This window comes from Rhinatrema bivittatum, chromosome 2 (assembly GCF_901001135.1).
Source record: "Rhinatrema bivittatum chromosome 2, aRhiBiv1.1, whole genome shotgun sequence".
NCBI classification, from domain to species: Eukaryota; Metazoa; Chordata; class Amphibia; order Gymnophiona; family Rhinatrematidae; genus Rhinatrema; species Rhinatrema bivittatum.
Window position 1 is genome coordinate 524,981,681 of NC_042616.1, and position 6,369 is coordinate 524,988,049.

Below are 6,369 nucleotides of genomic sequence, written 5' to 3' on the forward strand. Positions count from 1 at the left end.
ACATAACATTAGTAATATCTGTTCTTAGTCTTGTTCATAATATCCTATAGTTTAGCATTCCGTTCTGGTGCTTTGGTCACAGACAGGCATCATCAGGAAAGGGATTAGTAGCCCTCCTTCTAGTGCTGTCTAGGGGAGCTAAAATAGACTCCCAGATAATTCCCTGGGATTATTCTGCCTCATGAGGAATGGCCACCATTAACTAGAGGTTATTCCCAAAAGCAATTGCCCAATCACTGTCTGTCCTGCCTGGGTCCCAGCATAGTATGGAACCTCAAGTTTACACCTCAATTTGAGGCCAGCACAGCAGAAAGTGGCATATCATGTGACCCTCCCTTGCCATCTGGTCCTTACTAAGCAGTTCCTTCTGTCCTTACCAATGGTGCAGTACCTTCAGAAGTGGGCAGGCTTTTTGCACAGGTGGAATGGAATATTACCACACCATTCACGTCTTCAAACAGTCAGGGCCAGTGCTAGCTTTGTTGCTGCCCTGTGCAAACAATTACTGTGCTGTCCCCCCCCCCCACCCAATTATTCATTCAGTCTCTGTCCCAGGCCTGTCAAATAAAGCTCAGCTCCCTTTTGCAATCTATATTTTTAAAAACTGACCCCCATCCACTACCCCACAGAACCCATAGTCAAGGGAAGGAGAGTATTACATAGCCTAGGGAACCTTACAGTCATGCACACACAGACCACCTCCCCACACTCCCTGAAGAATTATGTTAATTACTGCTTTAAGAAAACTGTCTCATGTTGACTAGTAACTGGAATAAAAAGGTCTGAAGAGGGAAAATGTAATTGTCAGCCCAAAGCTGAGAACGGCATGAGAGTGCAGAGTGAATTCCTGATAAGAAAGGTGCCAAGAAAGTTACAAGAAACAAAGGAAGTACTGAGTAAGCAGAATATGTGATGACTGAGACGCACATGAAGGAAAATTACCAGCAAACATAGAGGATGAGCGAGGGGAGGGGTAAGCATATGCAAGCCATGTTTAACAGTATAAAATCTAAGGCAAATTTAAAATGATGAGTAAACTGGCGTTGCTCACAAAACAGTGTATTCTGTAAGATGGGCTCCTTTACTCCCATAAGGAAACACAATCTCTTGATTCCTTATTGTTTCCTCTATCTTAACTTTGTATGCATGCATGAAATAAACAAATACTGCCATTTCTTAAAAGATCTCTAAGCTACTTAATAAATGTTATGTTTTGAAACTGAAAGTCTGTTTCATCCCTGGCTATCTCTGGGGAGGAAACCAGGCGGGGTAAGTTTCAAGGTTTTTTAACATTTTGGTAGCAGAGGATGGTTGGAACAAGCCACTGTTAGGCAGATATTGAACTCTCTGAAAGGTCAGGTAATGAACATTTCTTGGTGACCCTGGGTTTTTAACATTTTGGTAGCAGAGGATGGTTGGAACAAGCCACTGTTAGGCAGTTTCCGCTACTTTCAAGAAACTTGCTTGCTTTTTTTTAATAAAGATTATTGCTTAGAGATATAAGGCTGAGATTTTCGCCAGCCTTTGGTGCCTGAGAGATATATGCCTCAGGCTGTTAACTCCCCAAGAGATATACACCTTGGGTAATGAATTGAACTCCCCGAGAGATATACGCCTCAGGTAATGAATATTTGAATTAGTCGAAGGACAGGGTCCGACTAATCAAGACCTAATGGAGCCAGGGGCATGATTAGGCACCATGTAAGGTATGTATCCACGTGAGTCTATTTTTTATTTTTCATTTTCTTTTTGCTGAATTTTTGTTTTATTACTGACTGTTATATAAAGTAGCTTAAAGTTGGCAATTTATTATTTCTAAGGCATTCTAAGTTTAAATTCAATTATGTCAGAAGGTATAGGATCCCCCAGTCCCCTAGCATTAGTTTGTGAATTATTCCCACATGAAGTCAAAATCATTACTAAGCATTGTAAGAAATGAGCAGTGTGGGCGGACGGACAGCAGTTTACAGCCCTGGTTTCACGACAATTGCCATAATTCATTAAGCATAAAAAGACAGGAAAGCTTTAACATGACATTTGCATTTTTTAACATGTTTATGGTTACACAGGAGCGTAAGATAGGTACCAGATTAGATTCCCAAGAGTTCAGGATCGGTTTCACACTGTATACGCTCCCCTCCCCCTTATAAGAGCAAAGAATCAGGATTTAACCCCTGTTTGGGCTATAGTGCAGGGAACCTTACATTTACAACCTTAGACTGTTGTTTTTATAGTTTGTATAATGTCTTGCCACAAGGATGTGGTTAGTGCAGTTAGTGTAGATGGGTTCAAAAAAGGTTTGGATAAGTTCTTGGAGGAGAAGTCCATTAACGGCTATTAATCAAGTTTACTTAGGGAATAGCCACTGCTATTAATTGCATCAGTAACATGGGATCTTCTTAGTGTTTGGATAACTGCCAGGTGCTTGTGGCCTGGTTTGGCCTCTGGTGGAGACAGGATGCTGGGCTTGATGGATAGTTTTCTATTCACCTGATCAGTTTCCCCACCAGGGGCCATGGAGGAAACACGTACAGCAGAATTCCTCATGGCCACAGTAGAACTAGAGCATCTATGCCCTGTGCTCCATGCTCTCTTCTGTGACTGAAAACCCAGGGTGCCTTGGTGTTCTTTCACGACGCCATCAGATCCAAGCTAGGAGTACCCCACCAGCGATATATCAGAGCCATCGCCTCTTCTTTCAGCTCCCACTCCCTGGACCCAGTTTCAGTCAACTGAGAAAATTGGTCTTTATGTTGTCCACTCCAGCAATGTGTGATGCTGTGAGCATCGCCAGATGCTGCTTCACCCAGAGAAACAAGTCGTGAGATTTCTGGGCTACTCCTGGTTTCCCCTTGTTGGTTGATGGCATTGGTGGTAACTATTACCCAGTCTGGAACCTCCAAGTCCACTCCATGGCTGAGATGTTCCTGACCAAGCCACCATGAAAGACTAGATCTGGCAGGCTCCTCGAGCAACAAAGGAAGGTGGAACTGTACCAACAACAGATCCCAATGCGAGAGGAGGGATCGCTGCAGAGGCCACATATGAGCAAAGGCCCAAGGAACCAGCTCCAACGTCGCGGCTATAAAGCCCAACACTGAAGGTAATCCCAGACTCTGGGAATCGCAGCATCCAACAACTTGTGCACTTGTGTCTGCAGTTTGAGAATACGAGCATCTGTCAGGAACACCTTCCCCATTCTGGAGTTCTTGGTGTCAAAGCGTGCTCCCAAGAACTCCAGATCTTGAAATGGAGTGAGTTCGCTCTTCACCAAATTCACCATGCAGCCCAGAGACTGCAGCTGCTCCAAAACGTGAGACACTGCCTGAGACCCTAGGGCTTCTGACTTCGCTCGAATGAGCCAGTCATCCAGATATGGGTGAGCCAAGATGCCCTTCTCCCTGAGCATTGCTGCCACCAAAACCATCACCTTGGTAAATGTCCATGGCACCATGACCAGACCAAATGGAAGGGCACAAAATTGAAAATGTTTCTGAGGACCATGAAGCACAAGAACCACTGGTGATCCAGGTGGATTGGAATGTGCAGATATGCTTCAATCACGTCTAGAGAAGCCAGAAATTCTCCCTTGTGCACCACTGCAATCACTGACCGCAGAGTCCCCATTGGAAATGAGGAATCCTGACAGCCACATTCAACTTTTTCAATTCCAGAACTGGATGAAAGGACCCTTCCTTCTTCAGGACCATGAAATAAATGGAATACCTTCCCGTCCTTTGTTCCCCCATAGGAATGGGAACTATGGCCCCCAACTCTTGTTTACCAATCCACAGTTCTTGAACCACCTTTCTCTTGCAGCCTGGAGCACAAGGGGAAACCATGAATAAGTCCCGGAGTGGACGAGAGAACTCTAACTCATAGCCATCTCTTATCACTTATTGAGGACCACTGGTCTGTTGTGATTTTGGTCCAAACAATGTCAGATGTCCTCCCACAAGAGGGGGAGAAGAGTGGACCAGTGTCGCTTCATTGTGAGAACTTTGCTCTGCCAGAATCCTGGCCAAGACCTTCTCTGCCTGATTTCCTGCCCCCTTGAAAGGAGTGATTCCAGGACTGCTGCCTCCTGGTGCCTTGTCACTGAGCTCCTGCCAAGGACCTTCCAGGATGAAATTGCCTGCTCGACCAAAACCTGGAGTGCCCAGCAAAGGAACCCCTTTGCTTGTCCTCTCTAGCCTATGGCCCTTGGACTCTCCAAGCCACTTCACGAGCTCCTCTATGTCTTCTCCAAACAGAGCTTTCCCTTGAATGGCAAAGCTCCCAACCATGACTTAGACCAAACATCCGCTGACCAGTTCCTCAACCAGAGGAGCCTTCTGGCCAACTCTGCCGACATCATAATCCTGGATGAAATTCTGATAAGGTCATATAAAGGATCCACCACATAGGCTGCTGCTGCCTCCAGGCAATCTGTCTGTTTAGCCTCGGTCGGAGAAAGTGTTCTATTAGCCTGTAACTGCTGCACCCAGCGTAAACTGGCTCTCTGCATGAAACTACTGCACACCGCATCACAAATGCCAAGGGCAGACACCTGAAATATCTTTTGAAGTGAATCTCCAACTTCCTATCCTACATATCTTTCAGCGCCACTGAGCCAGCTACAAGAATGGTGGTCTTCTTACTGACCGCCGACACAGACACGTCCACCTTAGGAAGCACCAATTCGAGCGTGTCCTCAGGCAATGGATACAGTTTAGTCTTCGCCCAGTCTACCTTTAGGCCCATCTACGGAATGTCCACTCCCTAACCACCAGCTTTACTTGTGAAAAGGGAAGGCCTTTGCTGGACCCCTCAGGCCATCCATGACTGGGTCCAGTCCCTCCTGATCAGACTCCTTGAGGAACCTTGATCCCCAGCTCCTTGAGAACATGAGGGATCAAGGGCCACAACTCTTCCTTCTGGAACAGATGCACCACCTTTAGGACATCCCCTTCTGCCACTGGCACCTGGTCCAAACTTCCATCTAGATCTTGACCATCCAGGCCGTTACCAGGCAGCACCGGATCCTTGTCTGTCCTGGCTGGGTCCAGAAAAGCAGGCCCCTGCGGAGCTGCAGCCTCCGAATTGTCGGAGTCGACATCTGGACCGCCCGAAGGTATCCTCATCCCGAGGACTCTGGGTGCCTTTCGCAGTATCAGACCACTGAACTCTCCAGGTCTTTTGCCTGGCTGTGGCCTGCCAGGCCTCTCTGAGAAATTCCCAGTGGCCTGGAGCACCAATACGCCTAGTGCACAAGCAAAATTAATTCTGACGAAAATGGGTGGGGGCCCCCAACCTTTGACTGGGAGAGCCCCTCTCATTGTCCAAATCAGCCTCTCCCCGATGAACAGAGTCCTGCCCCACTGGAGACAATGGAAGAGGAAGGTCTTGACTCCTCCAAAACAGCCCAGGCAAACCATTGGCACCCAACAACTTGGCCGCCTTTCCCACGCCTAGCAGGGGAGGGGTGGCTGACTTCAAAAACGCTTCCGCATCCGAGCCCTGTTTTGGATGCCGCACCAACGTGGCGCTTACTGGCCCCAACCCGCCCTTTCTGCCAAAAAGGCAGCGGGATCATAGTCCGACACGTGAAAGCTGCACACAAGCATCGCCACACATGTGGCATGCATTGCCACATGCCATGAGCTACAAAACACCACTCTGCCTGCACACAGGACCAACTGCGTGCCACAAACAGCCCCACTGTCGCGTGCGGTGAACTGGCTCACTGCCTGCTGCCCGAAAACTCACCTCTAAACAGCTCAAAAAGAGCCTTCCCGGCTCCTCATACCCCTGCTTAGCAGTTCCTCCACTGCCTTCACTTAAGCTGCTTCTGTTTTCTTTCTTGTTTTAAATTTCTTTGTAAAACTTTAATAAGACAGAGGAAAAAGGGCACTTCCCTGACTGAAGAGCTGCTGGATTCCACCTGTTCTCCTGGGGGGTGGGACTGGCCCCACCAGCTAATCACACCCCCCCCCCCCCCCGGCGGCGAAGAGCCGAGGCAGAGGATGGTCCCCGACCCCCTGCTTGTTCCCCTCAACACCAGGAGGGATAGCCCCATCAGGGCCTAACAGCCTCCAGGGAGGGACACTAACAAATATATTCGTTCTCTTCTCCCTCTTTTTCTATCTCTCCTTTTTTTTTTCCATACTGCAGGGATTGCACCTCTACCATCTGCTGGAGACAGAGAAATACTAAAATACTGAGCGACTGCAGTGCCAGTGAAACTTTCTCTGTCTCCATCTGCTGGAAGGGAGGCGTAATCCCAGGAGTCTGGACTGATCCAGGTATGAACAAGAAAAGCAAATTAAAATGAATAGGTGTCACCTTTCTATCCAGCCCATGGAAATTTAAAACAAAAACAAAAAGATT